This window comes from Lacerta agilis, chromosome 13 (assembly GCF_009819535.1).
Source record: "Lacerta agilis isolate rLacAgi1 chromosome 13, rLacAgi1.pri, whole genome shotgun sequence".
Taxonomy (NCBI): Eukaryota; Metazoa; Chordata; class Lepidosauria; order Squamata; family Lacertidae; genus Lacerta; species Lacerta agilis.
The window spans coordinates 27,814,725-27,836,596 of NC_046324.1; the positions used below are offsets into that span (position 1 = coordinate 27,814,725).

At 49.8% G+C, this 21,872-nt stretch overlaps 1 protein-coding gene across 1 annotated transcript in view; it reads left to right on the forward strand.

The window, feature by feature from the left end:
* The first annotated feature begins 17,756 nt into the window (after positions 1 to 17,756).
* The window catches only part of SCNN1B (sodium channel epithelial 1 subunit beta), a 36,607-nt gene continuing 32,491 nt past the window's right edge, over positions 17,757 to 21,872 (forward strand). Inside the window, exon 1 of the mRNA XM_033167548.1 lies at positions 17,757 to 17,896. The gene's annotated coding sequence lies outside the window, so the exon portion shown is untranslated. The remainder of the gene's footprint in view (positions 17,897 to 21,872) is intronic.

The window sequence follows — 21,872 nt, forward strand, 5'->3', positions numbered from 1 at the left end:
ATCCTGCAGTAGGGCTTGGGTGCCCCCAACTAATCGCTGCACTGAGGGGGACAGCATTGGGGGGGAACATTTCAGCTGGTGGGTGAAGGATGAACCCCCTCTTTCCAGTGCACTCGCCAAAAACCCACACTACGGTTTCATATCCAATACACCAATAAGGACTGGGATAAAGGTCAGGTGGAACGCTAGATAAGCGAGGTCTTCTAGATGATCCAAAGCCCTACAAAGTAAGGCTGGAGGCATTAGGTACGTTTAGTCTGGAGAAGAGGTGATTAAGATGTGAGATAGCAGTCACAGTCAAACATCTTGTCACACAGATGACAAGCCAAATTTATTCTCTATTGCAGCAGACAGAAGGGGCCAAACTAATGGGTTCAATGTACAAGAAGAGGCATTGCATAAATATTAGGAAGGACTTCCCGACAGCATGAGTTGCTTGAGTCTTCTTCGGGAGGTGGTGAACTCTCCCTTCCTTGGAAGGTTCGACACAGAGGCTGGGTGGCCCGCCTACTAGGAATGTTGTAGCCATGGATTTCCTGCATCAGCAGGGGAGTGCAACTGATGACCTTTGAGTTTCCTTCCAGCTCTATGATCCTATGACACTTGTGAAAGGCAGGGTTGATCTCAGAGCAGAACCTCACAGGGTGGCTTAGTTCTCTTGAATGCACCCACCTCCTTCTGGGGTCTGTAATAACAGTTCAGGATCCGCAGTCAACCAACCCCTACAAACACCACTAATTTTGCTGGGATATAGAAAGGAGGGGGGCGTGCAGCTTCTGCGTGAGACTGCAAAGGGTCACGCGAGGACAGAAACTCTTCCACACCCTCAAGAAGGTTGTGCAATCTGATTAAATAATTGTTTATTAACAGAAGAAGCTCTGATCACAAGGGAGTAATAGTCAGCTAGTAAACGTCCTGGGTGAGAGATGTGACAAGACATTTGTCCCATCAAATGTAAGGGGCTCAGCAGAGCCGGCCTGGCCATTAGGCAAGGTAAGGCCGCTGCCTCAGGTGTCAGAAGTCCCTCAGACGGCACGTTGGCAGGTGCCACACCTTCCCCAGCACTTCTGCCATTGGCAGAGAACTGCTGCCACCATCAGCGCCAATTTGGGGCAGGATCATGTCTATTTTGGGTGAGATCTTGCCCCAAAGAGGCACAATCTTGCCCCAAATTGGCACAGATGGCAGTGCCACTTCTCCACCAGTAGGAAATGTGGCATAGCAAAGGGGCACTTTTCATCTGGGTGCTCTTGGTTTGTAAATATAAAACTCATCAGTGGTCCATCAGATGGGGTCCAGTAACCATTCTAAGACTATGCACCGCACAAGACCGAAGCTAGCAAATCCTGGTTCAGAAAACCAGATTTTCTTTCATTCATTGCATTCATCTCCCACCTTTTCCTTCAAGGAGCTCAAGGCAGTGTAGATGGTTCTCCTCCCCCTTTATCACACCAACCCACCAAGGAGCAGCTCAAGTTAACCCGCGAGCTTCATGACTGGGTGGGGATTCGAACCCTGGTCTCCCACATTATAACTCAACACACTAGCCATTACATCACACTGGCTGGAGAGCAGAAGGGGATCCCAGAAGCCAGGACTGTTGTTGCCTCCTTCCTCCACTGCAGGAGACCATCTTGAACCTCCATCTCCTTTGCTGGGTGGGTGGGTGGGTGGGTGTCACAGTGATCCTGTTGGAAGGTTGTGAACTGGAGGGTGGGGGGGGGAGACACGTCCCCAGCAGATGTTCTGGGCTTGCTCGGTGTTCTGTTCCTTTAGTAATTGCAGAGGGCGGAATAGTACAAAATACCTGAGCCTGACCTGCTTCTGATCTCCACGCAGGGAAAGACAAAACATGCCTGGAGCCAGGATCGAGCAGTTCTTCTCCTGTCAGAAGCAAGAAGCCCCATCAATCCTCCAGGGACACAGGTGGCGTCCTCTCACCTGAGGCAGGAGAGGGCATCCCACGTGCTGAGGAGCCCCCGTCCCTTGCTGGAGGGATGCCACATCTACACACAAAATCTCTCTCTTTCTCTCTTTCTTCCTCCTCCTCCTCTTCTTCTTCTTCTTCACCACCCTGTGCAGGGAATTCCTTCTTGCTCAGCGTAGAAGACTCTCCACTACTGGTCTACTGTATGCTTCCCTCTAGCAACTCCTGCAGCCAAGCTGGTGCCAAGTGTATTGCTCTGCTTCTTTTGGACCACATCAGGGAGGCCAGGGGTGTGTGTCTTGTTCTCTGGGCAGCCTTCCCTACACGCTGCCCAGGCTTGCGCCCCAGGGAGGTCACTGCTTGCGCCCCAGGGAGGTGACTTCACCCCTGGAGGCGTACTCCATTGTCTCTTGAGACAAGTGGATTCCGACAAAGGATGGCCATCTGCCAGGGATGCTTCGGCTCTGATTCTTGCTCTGTAAGTGGTTGGGCCATGGGCATAGCCAAGGGAGGGCAGGGGGGCAGATGCCCCCCCATCAATATAAATAATTAAAATTCAATACAAATCTGAGGTTCTGCCCCCCCCACCCAAGAAAAGCCTGCTCCTCCCCGCAACAAAAATCCTGGCTCCGCCCATAGGTTGGACTAGATGAGCCTTGGGAATCCCTTCCAACTCTGCAATTCCATGATTCTATGATGCCCTGCTTGGACTGCAAACACAGCTGTGGAGTGGGTTGTTTGTCCCCAAACAATTGTGTTCATTGAAGCCCTTAAACTTGTGTTATGGAAACATCCCCTTATCGTCTTTTGTCTTCAAGAAAGCATTTGTTTATCAAATTGACTGATAGCGGATTTTAAAAGGCCTTTCACCGGCTGAGTTTTTCTTCAGGGGATAACTGTGTTTTGATTCGCATATTGCTTTAGGAAATGCACATTGCGTAAGTTTGCCTTTAAATGCAAATGAAATTGAATTTCTTCCCCCTTTCTACTTCCCAATTGCATCCCTTGAAAGTCCTGCTCTATCTGCGGGCTCTTGGTCAATGCAGCAGTGGAAAAACACAAAGACCCTGGAGCCAGAAAATGCTTACTGAGAACCAGCAAGTACCTTTATACCACGTACTTATACCCATTTTACTTTGGTTTCACTGGCATTGAAGAATTCTGTGAATTGTCTTTTGCTGATAACAAGATGACTCTCCCATCCTGGGGCAAAAGGGGGATGGCTGAAATGCATGGTGTTCATTTCAAAGAGCTGCAATCTGTGGGGCAGGACCAGCAAGCCTCTCAGCACTTCCACCTCACCCCCAGGATTTGTTGGGGGAAAAGAAGCTATGACAGGGCTATAACTGAATTTGGTCCTTTTCCTGGGAGTTACAGGTTTAGAACAAAACTGAGAAAAATTAGCTGATGCCTCATTATCACAACAGGTCTTTTAAAAATTCAAACAAACAGACAAACTGGGGCTACTATTTACAGGTAGGTAGCCGTGTTGGTCTGCCATAGTCAAAACAAAATAAAAAATTAAAAAATCCTCCCAGTAGCACCTTAGAGACCAACAAAGTTTGTTCTTGGTATGAGCTTTCGTGTGCATGCACACTTCTTCAGATACCTATTGTATCACTATTGTCTCATACTATTGTCTCACACTGGAACCCCCAATAGCAGTGCAAAGTTGATGCAAGCAAATAATCTGTGGGTCTGGGGAGAAAGAAAAGGCATCCTTTTCATTGCACATTTGCGGTGATTTGTACTTATGATGTCATCAGGGTGGTCAGATACTTTCAATACTACTTGCAGCTGCAAAAAGTTTTGAGGTGGTCACACTGCTTCCTTTGCAGTTGCTACACAGCCCGTAACTTCCTCCCCACCCCGCATAAGAGTTTATTAAAGCTTTTTCGTATTACAATAAGAGAAAAGAAACTCATCTAGATAACAACAAAAACAGAGAAAGAAAGAGAAAAGAAAATGCAGAGTCCTCTGTCAAAGGTAGATCTTAATCCTTCTCTCACACAGAAAGGGGTGGACCAGGGCTGGATTTAGGTTTGAGGAGGCCCTAAGCTACTGAAGGTAATGGGGCCCTTTATATCTATCTATTCTCAAAGAAATCAGCCCTGAGTGCTCACTAGAAGGACAGATCCTGAAGTTGAGGCTCCAGTACTTTGGCCACCTCATGAGAAGAGAAGACTCCCTAGAAAAGACCCTGATGTTGGGAAAGATGGAGGGCACAAGGAGAAGGGGACGACAGAGGATGAGATGGTTGGACAGTGTTCTCGAAGCTACTAACATGAGTTTGGCCAAACTGCGGGAGGCAGTGAAGGATAGGCGTGCCTGGCGTACTCTGGTCCATGGGGTCACGAAGAGTCGGACACGACTGAACGACTGAACAACAACAAAATATGTCCAGCTGTCCTTTGTCAACAACAAATTTTTGCTGTTTTTTGTGTTGAATATATACTATATGGTAATTTATGGACCTAATAGGTATCTAAAGCCATTTGCACATAACACAAAACACTGTTGCTGTATATAGGTTTTATTTTATCTGTTTTTTTATCTTATATTTTAGAAATGTACACCCAGGTGGTTTTTTTCCTTTAAAAATTTTTTTGGGACCCCAAGAGAGTGGGACCCGAAGCTATAGCTTGTTTAGCTTATACATAAATCCAGCACTGGGGTGGACCCTTCTAGCTCTCACCTGGGAGCTTTCCTTTCTTCTCCCAGCCTCCCAGCCTGGGTGGGAGATCTTCCCTTCCCTGTCCATATCCCAAAACTATTTGATGAAATCCCATACCTGTTCATACCACAAATGTTCAGGACCCCCAATTGGTTGCACTATGGCCCCTCTGGACAGCCATAAAGCATCACTGAGACTCCCCACAAAGGTGGTGGACTCTCCTTCATTGGAGGTTGGATGGTCACCTGCCAGGGATCCTTTAGCTGTGCTTCCTGTTCTGTATGGGGGTTGGACTAGATGACTGTTAGGGAAAATTCCAGCCACCACCTTCCCCACCGCGCAGCCTCCTCGCGGGACTCCCGCGCTGCCAACTTTGCCCCCCCCCCCCGACGATGAGCGGGTACCCCTTCACCACACAAGTCGCACAAGCACCACATAAAACCCTCGCGATAAAGGGTTTCCCCTAAATGTCCCGATCTGCGCCCCGAAAAGCCTCCGGAAAAGCGCTCCTGTCAAACAGCTCTCCGTACACGCTCCATTTTCTCAATGAACGGCAAACCCACCAATCAGGAGCATGCATTCAGCTCAGCCTGCAAAATGGAACGTTCAGCTCAGCTACTATGATTCAATCATCACCTTCACGCTTGACTGAGCGCTAAGTGGGTATTGACAGGCTCCCTGCTGCGAGAACAATGGAACCGAAACCAAAATGTATCTAGTTTGGGAAACTATTAATTATGAATTGCAACAATGTTGCAAGTGGACTTACTTAGACTGTGGGTGGCCTGTCTGACAGCTCAGATAGTGAAATAACATAAAAAATCAATATCTCAGCAATGCATTATCCGATCTGCTTGGTTCTAGTGTCTATCTGCTCCTTATGAAATAACCTTTCTAACCCCTCGGTCCCCGCCATCCTCCGATCATCAGAAGTATATTATTTCGATACTGCATAATTTTTGGACTCTCCACTCAGTGGCTTTCATAATCCCCTAAGCAGCGAGTCACGTCCTCAGGAGGAAATACACCCCTCCCGGTAATCCATTCAAGCACCCATCCATCAGTTACCATAGCAGCAGACATCCTCCTAGGAGCGTTCTATTGTCCCGACGCAGAGGAAACCTTCAATGTGTATTACACCCACCCTAGATCCATTCACCGGTTCCTGCCATCCTTCCTGATATGTAAAAACTTGTTTTTCCTATATGTAAATTTTACTGTAACCTCCTCTCTCCCCTCCCCATCTCTGACGTTTCTGTGATGTATTTCGCTGTGTATTCTGGGCAATGGCGGGAAGTTTTAAAAGTCCGTGACACCCTTTGTTCGGGGTTCGGATCCTCCTGAACCTTGTTGCGCAATAAACTCCTTTGCTTTTGCTCCAATCTCCGGCTGGTCTCCATTGCCTCCGCAGCGAACCACGGGCTTCCTCCGTAGGACCGGGAGCTGAGCCTTCTCGACCCGGTAATTTCCGTAACAGTCTTGGTGCCGAAACCCGGGACCTGCGTTCTCCCGTGGTGGCTGGGGACCCCCACCGAGCCTTCAGCCGGCAACGGGACCCTTTTCTCCCGTGGAGACTCGACGGATCCCTGGCCATCCTCCGGGCGGTAATTGCAGGTCTCAAGGGGAGCCAACCGGGGAGCAAAGGCAAAGTTCAGCCGGCTTCGTCTCCAACGATCCAGCGGATCGCGGTGGAAGACGCGTAAGTATAAATCCAGTGCACTGGTGATTGGGGGGAGGGGGGAGGTAAGCCTGGCAACCGCAATCTACTGCTCTCTTGCCTATCATTTCTTGCCTGTCTCTCAGTCTGTCCCGTGGACTGCTGCTCAACTCGAAAGGGGAGTCCTGAGCTCTATCTCCTTTTCTCCAATACCCAGTCAGCCGCCCCGTTAGCTGGTCTAACGAACGCAAGGGACTGGGCTCTTTTTCTACTTTGCCAGCTGCCAAGGGGCAAAGGACTTCTCTGCACTATCCCAAACCTCAGCCGCCCCGGTCGGGCCATGTAAAACACGCTGGTCGTGCGTGAGCCCGCTTCCGAACGCAAGGGAGGTTTTTCCGGACCGTTTAACCCTATCAAAAGGGCTGCCCGATCTGGCACTGCTGTGGCAGGCGTCCAGTAGGGCTCCCTTCCTTAGCTGTTAACGATAGGCAGGAGGTTGCCAGGTGGGGGTACCCTGTAATGGGTGGAAAATGGGGGTTGAGAAATAGGAATAGATGAGAAGAAACGGAAGAGAAAGGAAGAGGAAAAGGGAGCTCCAGAAAAAGGAAAGGAAGAGGTAGTTTAGAGTAGATCCCCCTGGTCAGCCGCCCCGCTAGCCGAACTAGTGAACGCAAGGGACCAGGCTAGATTATTGGAACGTCGTGTACTGTATTTTGCTTATGTTAAGAAACCCCCCTGTCCCACTCCCTTAGCAAGAAAACCCGACTTACTAAGATACCTTTCCCATTCCTCCTTTCCAAAACCCAGGTTCCTCTTAAAACCCAAGGAACAATGGGTGCCAAGGCTTCGAAGCCCAGTCGTACTTCCGCTGGGAAGAAGGCTTCTTGCAAGCCTTCTTTTGCCCAGCCGGAACCCGACTCCCCCCTCGAGTTTGTACTAGATCACTGGAAAGAAATTCCGGGCTCAGAAATATTATCCAGGCAGAAGTTGCAAGACCTCTGCGAAAACTCCTGGCCATCTCTTACTGATAACATGCCATCTGAACTCCGCTGGCCACCGGAGGGATCCTTCAACCAGGATCGTTTAAATACCCTAAGGAAGCACTTACTAGAAGAAAGACCCCGCCAGTTGGACTACCTAAAAGCTTTCGAGGTCGTATATCAAATCCTCACTACTCTGAAGGATTCCCCGGTTCTCCAGATGCCTATGATAAAACCCCCTAAGAAAGCCTCTAGGAAACCCAAGGGAGGTCCTGCACCGCCCCCTTATGAGGATCCATCGGACGATGACTCTATGGATCAGGCCATGGCGCTATACTATAATCGACCCAGACAAGCCCCTACAGCTCCCCCTGCACAGAATGATGGCCCTGGACAAAATAATCTCCCAGGACCTGAAAATGATACAGACCCGAATAATCAGGCAGGAGCTCAAGGTGAGCAGCTACTGGTCCAACCCATTGACCAGGGAGAAATAGCAACAGCATCCAACAACCAAATGGAAGCTGACCCGGTCTTAACGCCAGTCAGTGACCACGATGCCTATGCTTTGTCACCCCACTCCAATCTCTTTGAGAACATGGAAGGCATGACCACCCGCTCTATGGTTCAGACCGCTAAGGACTTGGCCATCCGCATCCAGGGTGCCTTTTCGCCATCTGCTTCCCGGCAGCCAGTAAAAGTAAAAACTAAAGGGAGTGGGGGAAACAACCACCAAATGGCCTCTTACCAGATGCCCCTGCGTGCCTTTCCCATCCCCCCTGCAACTCCTGATGGGGCCCCACGGATGATTTACACCCACCAGCCCTTCCGGACTGCGGATTTAGTAAACTGGGCTAACGTGATGCCCTCCTTGAGAGATGACCCTGATAAGTGCCATCGGCAAATTGCTACCATTTTCTCTTCCCATCACCCGTCTTGGACTGATGTCCATGTACTCCTGAACGCTTTATTCAATGAGGCTGAAAAGGCCGATATTTTGAGTAAGGCTGAGGAAGCCTTAAACCAAGAAAATTACCAGGAGGGTAGACCTGTAGGGGTAGAGGCTTTGACCCCTAGAGATTTGCGGATAGAGCCCAACCCTGCATGGGACTACAACACCCCAGGGGGCATTTGGCGTCTAAACGTATTTAAAAAGGCCATCCTGGACGGCATCAAGGCGTCAGGACAGCGCTCTATAAATTGGACAAAAGTCCAAACGGTAATACAAGGGCCCAACGAACATCCGTCGGACTACTATTCCCGGTTGGTGGCGGCTATTAAAACTTGGGGCGGAATAGACCCCGAGAATCCGCACCATGATATAATAGTGAAGGGTTTCTTCAAAGACCAAGCAACACCAGACATAAGGAAAACTTTGAATCTCCTAGTGGGTTACGACGGGAAAACCTTTAGTGAAATATTATCAATTGCAAAATCCGTCTTTAACAATCGAGACGAAAAGAAAAGGACGGACACCAGGACAGAGGAAGAGGGAGTGCTTGCCCTCAGCATGGAAACCCCTTGCTTCCCAGCTCCAGGGTTCCCGGCCAGGGGAGGAGGCAGGGGGCGAGGAAGAGGGGGAGGATTGAATGCAAGCCCATCCATGCCACGACCCTGGGGCCCATCCACTGGCCTTTGTCATCTGTGTTTTCAACCAGGGCACCTAAGACGAAACTGCCCATATTTATACCCGGGGAGCCCATGGGTTGAGACCAACTCTTACCCATTCCCCGGAGGAAACTCATCATACTCCACCTTTCCTTCGCACCCCCCTTGGGCCCAGGGTTATGAGAACCAGCAAATGGTGCCACCTCATCCCCAAGGGAATTGGCCACCCCAAGGCACCCAGGTCTCGGTGGCCCAACCAACCGCAGAGTCACACCCTCCAAATCCTTTCCGTGCCCCTCTGCCAGCTCAAACTGACCCGCAATTCGTTCAAGCCCCTCCTTCCGACTTGAGAACATAAGGAGAGCCCCAACAGGACCTTGAAGCCCTTCCCCTTTGGACTGCGCTCAATTCCCACCCCTCGTATACCCGGGGGTACAGCCCATCGTACCCCAGTTCCTGTTCCTCGTACCCCAGCACCGCACCCCAGCATCGTACCCCAGTTCCTGTTCCTCGTACCCCAGCACCGCACCCCAGCATCGTACCCCAGTTCCTGTTCCTCGTACCCCAGCACCGCACCCCAGCATCGCACTCCAGTTCCTGTTCCTCGTACCCCAGCACCGCACCCCAGCATCGCACCCCAGTTCCTGTTCCTCGTACCCCAGCATCGCACCCCAGCATCGTACCCCAGTTCCTGATCACCGCACCCCAGCATCGCACCCCAGTTCCTGTTCGTCGCACCCCAGCATCGCACCCCAGCATCGCACCCCAGTTCCTGTCCATCGCACCCCAGTTCCTGCTTCACCATTCCCGAGTCCCCGTACATCGTTCCCACCGACCATTTTCGGACTTGCCGCTATTGACAGCTCTTGACAGCTGTTTGACAGTTCTCCACATTTTCGGACCTACCGCTTTGACAGCTTGCCTTATTCTGACTGCTTGCCGTTTGACAGCTGTTTGACAGTTCTCCACATTTTCGGACTCACCGCTTTGACAGCTTGCCTTATTCTGACTGCTTGCCGTTTGGCAGCTGTTTGACAGTTCTCCACATTTTCGGACTCACCGCTTTGACAGCTTGCCTTATTCTGACTGCTTGCCGTTTGACAGCTGTTTGACAGTTCTCCACATTTTCGGACTCACCACTTTGACAGCTTGCCTTGGTCTACCTGCTTGCCGTTTGACAGCTGTTTGACAGCTATTTGACAGCACACCCTGTCTCCTCTTTGGCCACCTTTGACAGCTCGCCAGTGTGACTACCTGCCACTTTGACAGCCGTGTGACAGCTCATCATACTCTCCGATCAGCTGGCTTTTGACAGCCCACCGTGCCTGCACCCGATGTTGGCATCCAACCATGACCGGCCCGCTCTCCCTGAATACGACCAGCCGAGGCGCGTGGGGAAGGTGAGTACCAAGTCTCGAAGGTGTAGGTGTGGAGAAAAGGATTTGTGGTTCTGCGAACCAGATACAAATCTTATCTCCAAATGCGGGACTGTTAGGGAAAATTCCAGCCACCACCTTCCCCACCGCGCAGCCTCCTCGCGGGACTCCCGCGCTGCCAACTTTGCCCCCCCCCGACGATGAGCGGGTACCCCTTCACCACACAAGTCGCACAAGCACCACATAAAACCCTCGCGATAAAGGGTTTCCCCTAAATGTCCCGATCTGCGCCCCGAAAAGCCTCCGGAAAAGCGCTCCTGTCAAACAGCTCTCCGTACACGCTCCATTTTCTCAATGAACGGCAAACCCACCAATCAGGAGCATGCATTCAGCTCAGCCTGCAAAATGGAACGTTCAGCTCAGCTACTATGATTCAATCATCACCTTCACGCTTGACTGAGCGCTAAGTGGGTATTGACAGGCTCCCTGCTGCGAGAACAATGGAACCGAAACCAAAATGTATCTAGTTTGGGAAACTATTAATTATGAATTGCAACAATGTTGCAAGTGGACTTACTTAGACTGTGGGTGGCCTGTCTGACAGCTCAGATAGTGAAATAACATAAAAAATCAATATCTCAGCAATGCATTATCCGATCTGCTTGGTTCTAGTGTCTATCTGCTCCTTATGAAATAACCTTTCTAACCCCTCGGTCCCCGCCATCCTCCGATCATCAGAAGTATATTATTTCGATACTGCATAATTTTTGGACTCTCCACTCAGTGGCTTTCATAATCCCCTAAGCAGCGAGTCACGTCCTCAGGAGGAAATACACCCCTCCCGGTAATCCATTCAAGCACCCATCCATCAGTTACCATAGCAGCAGACATCCTCCTAGGAGCGTTCTATTGTCCCGACGCAGAGGAAACCTTCAATGTGTATTACACCCACCCTAGATCCATTCACCGGTTCCTGCCATCCTTCCTGATATGTAAAAACTTGTTTTTCCTATATGTAAATTTTACTGTAACCTCCTCTCTCCCCTCCCCATCTCTGACGTTTCTGTGATGTATTTCGCTGTGTATTCTGGGCAATGGCGGGAAGTTTTAAAAGTCCGTGACACCCTTTGTTCGGGGTTCGGATCCTCCTGAACCTTGTTGCGCAATAAACTCCTTTGCTTTTGCTCCAATCTCCGGCTGGTCTCCATTGCCTCCGCAGCGAACCACGGGCTTCCTCCGTAGGACCGGGAGCTGAGCCTTCTCGACCCGGTAATTTCCGTAACAATGACCCTTGAGGGTCCCTTCCAATTCTCGGATTCCATAATAAAGCAGGACAAATCCACTGCTAATGCCTTGATATTGTGTCGGTAACATGTTGCAGAATTCACCCACAATAAAACACCCATCTGGTCAGGGGTGAGGGTGGGGGCGGGGGCAGAAAGAATGGCCCAGGAAAGGGGGTTTGGAGCTGACACCCGGAACAAAGGAAGAAGAACCATGCGGTTTGGGAAGAGACGCCGCAAAAGCAATAACTGCTTGGAAAGCAAAAGCACCATTTTAGGCAGCCTTTCCCTCTGCAGGTCGAAACTTGCTGATCCTGAGGCACCAGGACATCTCAGAAAGGGAGGAGTTGCATTTCAGGGAAGGCGCAGGTGAAGACACCTGCAGAAGTGAAGCAGTTTTGCTGTGATGCATCCAGGGCTGCTGAGGTGGCTGCTGCAGGAACTGAGCAGTTCGGAGGAACTGGGAATGTGGGCTGGAAGAGGACAAACAGGTGACTCAGGAGAGTCGCTCCCTCAAGTTGCTCATCCGTTCATACCTGTGTCTTGGAAGCACCCTGCTTCACAGGCAGGGACGTGGAGCTGCACCCCACCAGTGACTGGAATGGGGGGGCACAGGGAGCCCCCACCCCTCTGTAAGACACTCTGAGGATGTGAGGCTCACCAACCAGTATTTGCTGGTTTCTTCTCTGAAACAGAGGGCCAGTTTTGTAGCCAAACCTCAGCTTCTGACTTTTCTCCATTTCTGTGATTTTCTGCAGCTGAAACAAACCCAGCAGGTCACTCCTGGAATAACAGACCAAGGGGGAATCATAGAATTGTCAAGTTGGAAGGGACCTCAAGGGTCATCTACTCCAAACCCCTGCAGTGCAGGAAGACAGACACTGGCTGCTTAGAGCAGTGGCACTAGGAAATGTTCCATCTTTTCCCTCCTCCAGGATGAACCGGATTTCACCCAGAAGCGAAGAGTGAAAAGATAAACACTTGAATGTTCATATACCTGGTTTTTCTTTAAGACAGACAACGTGCCTGAATCATGGTGGCAGGATTGACAGGTGCATCAGACTTCACGTCACTGCTTTGTATGCCTGTTATTTCAATGTGTTCATTTGTTATTGCAAACCGTTGCCCTTCGTCCAAGGAGCTCGGGGTGATGTATGTGGTCCTCTCCGCCTCCCCATTTATCTTCACAAAATCACTGTGTGTTTGACAAGGCTGAGAGAGACAGAGAGACTGAAGTCACTCAGTGAGCTTCATGGCTGAGTTTGAACCTGGTATCCCTGGTCCTAGTCTAACCACTACACTACATTGCCTCCTCAGTTGGGAAGAATCTGGGCTCACCCAAAGGCTGGGGATCCAAGTGTGAGGAGCCTTCTCTCTGATGCTTTCCTCATGTGAAGTGTGATTAGAGTTGATAAATGAAAGTCACACCCACACCATACATTTAAAGTGCATTTATACCACTTTAAAAACCATGCTGTCCCCCAATCCTAGAAACAGTATCTCTCCAAAAGCTACAATTCCCAGCACCCTTGACAAACCGCAGTTCCCAAGGTTCTTTAGTAAAAGCCATATGCTTTAAATGTGTGTTAAATGGTTTGGAGGTCACCAAAGACTCACATTTTTTTTAAATAGCTCTGGGCAGGTAGTTTACTTTCATGGGCATGAGGCAAAAGCCTGCAGGTGAATATTTAGATTTTATGCTTTAGGAAGAGCTTTTGTATACCCTTCAGTTGAAAGCTGCTCTCAAATTTGCAAAGATAATACAGACTAGATAGAGAAGGAGTGTTTCACGTTGGAATGGCAGAGAGAAACTGGGGGGGGGGGGGAGCTGCAGAGGCTGCCCAAAAATTGTCCCCTGGAGGATTTTCTATGTCTTCCTCTTTGCTACTGCTTGGGCTCTGCTTGTTAATATGAGAAACGGGGGGGGGGGGGCCTCTCCCATCTGAAGGAAACAAAACCCCAAAAGAAAGGGCCATGCACCTTCACGACAGAGCATCTGCTTTGCATGTAGAAGCTCCCACGGTTCAATCCCCAACAGCATCTCCAGGGGAAGGTCTCCTCTCTGAAAACCCCCAGAGAGCCATTGCTGCCAGTCAGTGCCGACAACACTGAGCTTGATTGATAGACCAATGGCCTGACTCAATTATGTTCCCTCTAGTCATTTCCCTAGAATGTCTCAGTCAGGGACGCACATGACTCTCCCCGACGTCAGCCTCCCTCACCATTTCCTAAGAGTGGAACTGTCCTTCTCTCTCTGCTTTACTGTCCTTTCCATGGGGCAATTGTCAGGGTCGGAAAAGGGCCAGAGAAGGGTCAACCTGGGTCATCAAAGGGATGATGGAGCAACATACCCTCTGAAGAAAGGTTGTTTTCAACATTTGGGACTTTTTAGCTTAGAAAGAAAGGCAAGTAAGAGATGATGTGATAGAGGCGTATAAGATTATGGTGTGGAGAAAGCAAATAACATTTTTTTCCTCCCTCTTTCCTAATACCAGAACTCATGGACATCCAATGCAGTTGAATGTTGGAGGGTTTGGGACAGACTAAAGGACTTTCTCAAAACAAAATAGAAAATTCTTTCCAGTAGCACCTTAGAGACCAACTGAGTTTGTTCTTGGTATGAGCTTTCGTGTGCATGCACACGAAAGCTCATACCAAGAACAAACTCAGTTGGTCTCTAAGGTGCTACTGGAAAGAATTTTCTATTTTGTTTCGACTATGGCAGACCAACACGGCTACCCACCTGTTTCTCAAAACAGTGCATAGTTAAACTGTGGAACTCACTTCCCCAGGAGGCAGTGAGGGTCACCAACTTGAATGGCCTTAAAAGAAGATTATACAAATGCATGGAGGAGGAGGCTATCAGTGTCTCCTAGCCATAATAAGTAGGTTCTCCCTCCACTGTTGGAGCCAGGATGCCTCAATTGTTGGGAAGCACAAGAAGGGGGAGAGGCCTGCTGTTGTGGGCTTACCATTAGGACATCTGGCTGGTCATGGAGAGAACAGGGTGCTGGGCTAGATGGGCCCCCTTTGGCCTGATCCAGCAGCCAGGCTCTTCTGATCTTGCTTCATAAAGCAGCTTGCACCCATTTTTGTGGCAAGAGAAGGGAGAGTTCTTCTTCTCCTCCTCCTCCTCCTCCTCCTCCTCCTCCTCCTTCCAATATGGGTACTAGGAAAGATATAAGCCTAATTTTTGCACAGTTGGACATCCAGGTGACATCCAAAGTGGATCACTTCTGGAAATTAGCTGTGATTCCTGCATTGCAGGGGGTTGAGTGAGATGACCCTCTGGTTCCCTTCCAACTACAGGAAACGGCTGTTTTGTGCGCATTCAAACCACACGTGGCCGTGCACACATGGGCTGTTTTTGGACCTGGAAAAGGACATAATGGAGGGGGGCAGGGGCATAACAGGGCATAATGGGGACAGGGTGGGCTTATGAGCTTACCAATGCACACAGTGACCCAGAATGCAAACCCCGTGCAAATCATGGGTTGCCTGTATACAGTTATATGATCCTATGAAATGCTGAAGAGAGACATCTGTCAGTGTTCACTCCAGACATTTAAAAAAATTTTTAATAAAATTTTTATTTTCTGCATTAAACAACAAACATAACAAGCAAATAAAACAAAAACAATTAACAAATAATAAAGAAAAAAAACACATCAAACACATTACAACAACGTAAAAAACAACAAAAGAAAACTTATACATACCTAGACTGGAACATAATCATTGTTTAATTCTAGTTTCTATCTTCTTTAGGGGACTTCCCCCGTTCCCTCAACTGCGTTCAATATTAATATACTTTGGTAACTTTGTAACTATTTTCTTAACATTCACCACTATTCTTAATAATCTCTAAGATACTAACTAATCATATATAATTCATTACTTAAACAACATATCTGTAGACATTTCTAAATATTTTTAACCATTCATAACATTACTTCTTGTATACTATTTTCGTCTAACATCAACTAGCTACACTCCAGACATTTAAAGCACTTGACTTCCCCCAAAGAATCCTGGGAACTGTAGTTTGCTAAGTACTGGGAATTGTAGCTCTGTGGGTGGAAACTACAGTTCCCATTATTCTTTTGGGGGTGGGCTGGAGAGGTGTGTTTTAAGGTGTAAGCAGCCACAAAGGTGCTTGCCAGCAATTCATGTATTGAAAGCAAAACCAGCCCTCTGGCTTCCCCGGCTGCCAAACTCATCATGAACCCTGTGTTTACACAATATAGGGCTTCCTTCCCGTGCCAAAAAACGGTACCCTGGGCATTGTCTTGTGTGAGCTTTGCTTGCTCGTCAATTGGCCTTTTAGAACGATGCATTCATTCTTCCAGAGTCCCGCTGAGAAAAGTGCAATGGCCACAGCCCAGCACTGTAAGTCATACATTGCACATGAGGCCCCGTGATGTGAGTTTCGGCAATTGCACAAGCGGTGGAACAAAACAAAGAGGCAGCGTTGGTGGGGGAAATGTCAGGCTCAGAGTCAACAAACTGTCCTGGAAGCTTTTGCGGAGGACAGCAGAGAAGTCTTTAGAATAATGATGCTGATAAGGGTCTGCATATTTCATGTTAGGAATATTTGAAGTAAAGGAGAAGAGGGCCTCTAGGCATGTGCAGAGTGCGTTTCTCTTTCTAGTCAATCCTAAGGGCTTCTCTCCCACCTTGCTTGAGATCAGGGCATAAAAGGGGAGCACTTGGGCTACACAGACCAAGGGAGACGTTGCATGGGGTTGGTCTAGATGAGTGGTGGCCATACTTGGCCCTCCAGCTGTTTTGGGACTACAATTCCCATCATCCCTGGCCACTGGTCCTGTTAGCTAGGGATGATGGGAGTCCAAAAACAGCTGGAGGGCCAAATTTGGCCACCGCTGGTAGATGATCCTTGGGGGTCCCTTCCAACTCTTCAGTTTTTTAAGATGGCACCTTCAGATGTTCCTAAGCATCCTCCTCCTCCTCCTCCTCCTCCTCCTCCTCCTCCTCCTCCTCCTCCTCCTCCAGGGAAGCCAGCACAGTCAATTCCATCTGTGTGTCTGACATCAGCAGGGCTGTGGTGAACTCTGCAAAGGCACTTGCTATCTCTGGAGAGGAGAAGGCAAAGAGACCGGCCCTCATGAAGGAACAAAGAGATTCATGGCCAATGTGTTTGGTTTCTTCCCAGAGACGCATGGAGTTTATCTTGGAATGTTCAAAGTCAGAAGCAACAAACAGTGGAGAGGGAGGGGGCTCTCTGGTCAACTTTGTGCCCTGCTTGGTAGCCCTGCAGGAGCATTGTTGAGGCAAGGACCCCGGACATGGGTCTGATCAAGCTCATCCCCATCAACAACTTCCTGTGTTTAAATGGACAGTGTCCCGTGAGGACATCAGAAGAGACCTGCAATGCTGAATCAAGCCAGCATCCAGTTCTCAGCATGACACACACACCCCCGGAACCTAGATAAACTTCTCTTGGATTTGGAGGTTCCATAAGAAAAATTCTGCAGCCAGATCAGGCCAGAGAGGCTGCATCATTCAGCCCTGAATCTTGTTCTCACAGGGGCCAAAGGGATGTCCCAATGGGAAAAGACACCAAGCAGGAACTGAGCACAACCGGAGGGGAGAAACCACAGGAGGGGAGAGGGCTCTTATGCTTGAATCCCACAGGCAACTACTACTGTGAGAACAGGATGCTGGACTAGATGGCCCACCATTGGCCTGATCCAGCAGGCTCTTCTTATGCTCTCTCCCCACCTACGATTCCCAGCAACTAATTCAGAGGCATTTTGAGAATTCAGGACGGGAAGGGGCTATGAGCTAGAGAGAGGAAACCTGTCCTGGGCTGGGTAGTTGCGCTGCTTCAGCCGAGTCAGGCAGCTCCCGATTCCCTTCCCTCTCTGCTTTGCCCCGCACTGAAAGGTCGCCGGAGGGGGTGGGCAGCGGGAGCAGCCTCGCAGAGAGGATCAGTCCTGGTACAGTAGTCAGAATCGCAGCGCCCCCTGTCGGAAAGGTTGGCGTAGAGACGGCTTCTGCGCATGTTCAGAGTGCTTTTTCTTCCCTAAGCCCGGCACGCCTTCCCTTCCCAGCCCGCTGACAGGGAGGAATCCAACTGGCGCCGCATCCTCCCGCCTGGGAAAAGCTTCGCCGGCCGCATTTCCGCCTGCCGGGACGTTGTGCTAGAGGAAGAGGTGGCGACCTGAGGGTGGGGGGGGGGGCGGGCGAGGATTTGGCAAGTGAACGGGAGGGGGGTGAGAAGGAACGGAGGGCGCTCCGGGCAACAGAAAGGGGCAGAGGCGACGGAGGAGGCGGGAGCTCCAGGGAGAGACGGAGCCGTCGGGGAAGACGAAGGAAGGCGTCCGCGGGACCAGCGGGATCACCTGCCGCCAAGCAGGCGGAGAGGCAGGTGAGGGATGGGCGGGTCGCTCCTTCCAAGGACCCCTCCGAGCCGAGTGGGGGGGGGGGAAGGGAATCAAACTGTCCGGGGACTCCGTCGAACCGGGGGGCTGCCTCTTCCGCCGGCTCCCCTAAGCAATCATCTGGGGGGGGGGCGCCCCTGATCCCACCTAAGGGATCGAGAACAGGAGGAATCCCTAGCAGAGGGGGAGGGGTCGCCTTCGATGAAGAGAGAAGGGGTCCCCATGGCTCAAGTTCATACGACTCTTGCTTATTGGAGTCCGGAACGTTCCCTCTTCCAAGAGGTCTGAAAGCTGAGCCTCCCTACATACAAAAACAAAAACAAAAAAACACCCTCCCCTTTACTTGCGATGATTATAGGATGGCGCCTGAAAATCTCTTCTCCCCCCCCCCCCCCTTAAGCCTTGAGAGAACCTCCCTAGGTTAAGAAGGGGTTGACTTCATTCCCAGGAGGCCAGCAAGTGCCCCCCGCAGCCAGAACCCTTCACCCACCTGGGCGCTGCTGCTGCTTCCCCCCTCATCTTCTGAAGCTCTCCAGCCTTCAAGTGGCAGGGGGTTCCAGTGGCAGAGCACTACAGGTTTAGACAAATCCGTGGCGGTGAATGACGCTATCCGCGGCTACCAGCCGCGCGGTGTCTATCCTGCGCTGAGGTTCTGAGGTTTGTGGGCCTCCCAGAAGAGGGTGAGAACAAAATGCTGGACTAGGTTACCCTACCCCGTGTCCTTTGTCCTGATCCAGTGACCGTCAGGCTCCTCCAATGCTCTCTTGACCGTAATTTATTTTAACTGATTTAAATACTGTAATGGCATTTTTAGATTGTTGTAACTCCTCTGGAGACCTCCGTGTTGAAAAGGTGGGGGCGGGGCAGGTAGTAATCTAATAATGGCCACACTGAGGCTGTTTTCTGGCTCAGGGTTAGCTAAGCTGGGAGAATAATGACACACGCAGTTGGGAGCAGGGATGCACAGTGTTGCCCAAACCTGCTCCACTCCTCTGTACCAGGGCCACATTTGGCTGCCCACTGCCCCTCCCCAAGAATCAGAATTGTGCAAGACTGAAAGCACCCACAGTGCTGACCCCATCATCATCACCATCATCATCATTTCCTTGGGTGGGGTTTAATGCCAGCTTTTCCACAAGTGCAGCTCATGTACATGGTGGAAAACGTGTGTTTGGCATGTGCACAATGTTTTGGTGTTATATGGGAAAGTGTGTAATGTGTGAAGTGACCCTGGGAGGGGGCGGTGAGGGTTTGGAGCAGATCGTTCTGGCTGTGGGAAGGAGGGGACCGCGGCAGCACACGGGAAGGGATAGCTCAGTTGGTAGAGCATGAGACTCTTAATCTCAGGGTTGTGGGTTCAAAACCCATGTTAGGCAAAAACTTTCCTGTATTGCAGGGGGTTGGACTAGATGACCCTTGTGGTCCCTTCCAGCTCTACGATTCTATATGGGAGCAGCATTGGAGGCCAGAGTCACCAAAGTGCATTGCCCTTCCCAAGTTCCAGCTAAAGACCAAATCCTTTTAAAAAAAAATCTCTGGAAAGGCTCCTTTGAAGATTAACCCTAACTCTTCCCCAACCTGGTGCTCTCCAGAAGTTTGGGGCTGCAACTCTCACCAGCTTCTGCAGCTACGCTCCATGGGGCTGATGGGAGGTACCACCCAAAATATCCGGAAGGCATCAAGTTTAAGGAAGGGTGGTTTAAGCTAAGCTGATTGCCTACAAAGGAAACACTTTTTTATGCATTGCATAGTTAATCTTTGGAACTCCCTCCCACAGGAGGCAGGGATGACCACCAATTTAGATGGGTTTAAAAGAGGATTAAGCACATTTAAATCAAGGGCTATGTTCTGCTCCCAAAGTTGGGGGCAGCCGTGCTTCTCAAAACCAGTTGCTGCAAACCACAGGAAGGTAGAGAGTGCTCTGGTGCTTAAGTCCTGCTTGTGGGTATCTTATAATAGGCATCTGGTTGGCCACTTTTAGAACAAGATGTTGAACTAGATTAGCCATTGGCCTGATCCAGAAGACTCTTCTAATGTTCTTATGAAGCAGGTATCAATCAATAATAATATTTTTTTAAAAAAAAACAGTTATTGCTAGAAATACTCAAATAACTTCCGCCACCGTTTGCTTGAATAAGTCCCTAAGCCAAGAGCTGGAGGCATCCTTAACCGGCCTATCAAAGATCTCTGCTTATTTAAATGGTGGTTATTCCAGTTTCCAAACAAGGAGTCAAAGTTCAAGAAGCTCAGTGAGTGATCTCAGGTGGTTCAAACTATTTGTTCTTCCCAACCTGAAGGCTTTGGGCTCTGAGCCATGGGCAGCCTGAATGATGGAGGGAGGACCTAGGGCTGTCTGGGTGCCAAGAGTGTTGGACTCCCAGAGTCCAGTTTCTGCCTGTTTTAAGTGAGCAACTTTGCTGTGCTCATAAAAGTCCTTCTCTTCTGCCTTGTTGCTCAACTTCCCTGTCAAAGACCAGCTCTTGCAACCCCCAGTTTCTGCGTGATAGCAACAGCATCCAAAGAGCAACATAGAGCTCTGTTTCCCCAAATGTGTCCGATTTGCCATGCTAGCCAGAAAACATCCTCATTGCTCTGCAAGGTGAAGTGTGCCCTGCTGAGCTTGATGAGAGGCCAGGTTGCTGTTTTTCCCCAGCGTCAGGGATGCCAATCCAGTGCTCCCAGCTGACGCTCGCAAGCCACACCTTAGTTTCAACAGCTGAGTGAGCAGCACAGGTGGAACAGCTGCTGGAGGGAGGGCTTCAAAAACCCTAGGAGATGTTAACCTGTCTCCCACAGCCTTGTACTGCATCAGACCATTGGGTCCTTCTAGCTCAGTACTGTCCACACCAGTGGTTCTCTAGGGTTTCAGGCAGGTGTTTCACCCAACCTGACCTGGGGACTGAACCTGGGACATTTTGCTTGCATTTCCCTTTAGTTCTCAATCACACAGTCAGGCCTGCTGCTGCTGCTGCTGCCGCTGGGCCCATCTAGCTTCCTTGAATACCTAGAGCTTTTCCCGCAGTCTCTTGCTCCTCTGTTGCCCTGCACTCCCATTTTGCATTTCTACTGGGGGATCTTCAGTGTCAGGAAGTCGGAGCAGCAAGTACCAGTTCTGATGGCATCTGTGAGAGTAGTTCAGTCCGTAGAGCATGAGACTCTTAATCTCATGCTTAATTTGCCCCATGTTGGGCAAAATATTCCTGCATTGCAGGGGGTAGGACTATAGGGGCCAGCAAACCTTTTCAGCAGGGAGCCGGTCCACCGTCCCTCAGACCTTGTGGGGGGGCTGGACTATATTTTTTTTGGTGGGGGAATGAACGAATTCCTATGCCCCACAAATAACCCAGAGATGCATTTTAAATAAAAGCACACATTTTATTCATGTAAAAACAGCAGGCAGGCCCCACAAATAATCCAGAGATGCATTTTAAATAAAAGCACACATTTTATTCATGTAAAAACAGCAGGCAGGCCCCACAAATAACCCAGAGATGCATTTTAAATAAAAGCACACATTTTATTCATGTAAAAACACCAGGCAGGCCCCACAAATAACACAGAGATGCATTTTAAATAAAAGGACACATGCTACTCATGTAAAAACATGCTGATTCCCGGACCATCCGCAGGCCAGATTTAGAAGCCGATTGGGCCGGATCTGGCCCCTGGGCCTTAGTTTGCCTACCCCTGGACTAGATCAGTAGTGTCCAAACTTTTTTCAAAGAGGGCCAGATTTGATGAAGTGAAGGGCCGTGACGGCCAACCAAAGGGCTGACCAAAGTTTTAAACCTTTTTTTTAGGATTGAAGTTGTTGAGGTTTTTTAGGATTTTACCCCAGGAAATAAATTGCCACAGGGGTCGGATTAAACTGACCAGTGGGCCGGATTAGGCCCCTGAAACAAACTTTGGACATGCCTGGACTAGATGAACCTTGTGGTCCCTTCCAACTCTACAATTCTGTGA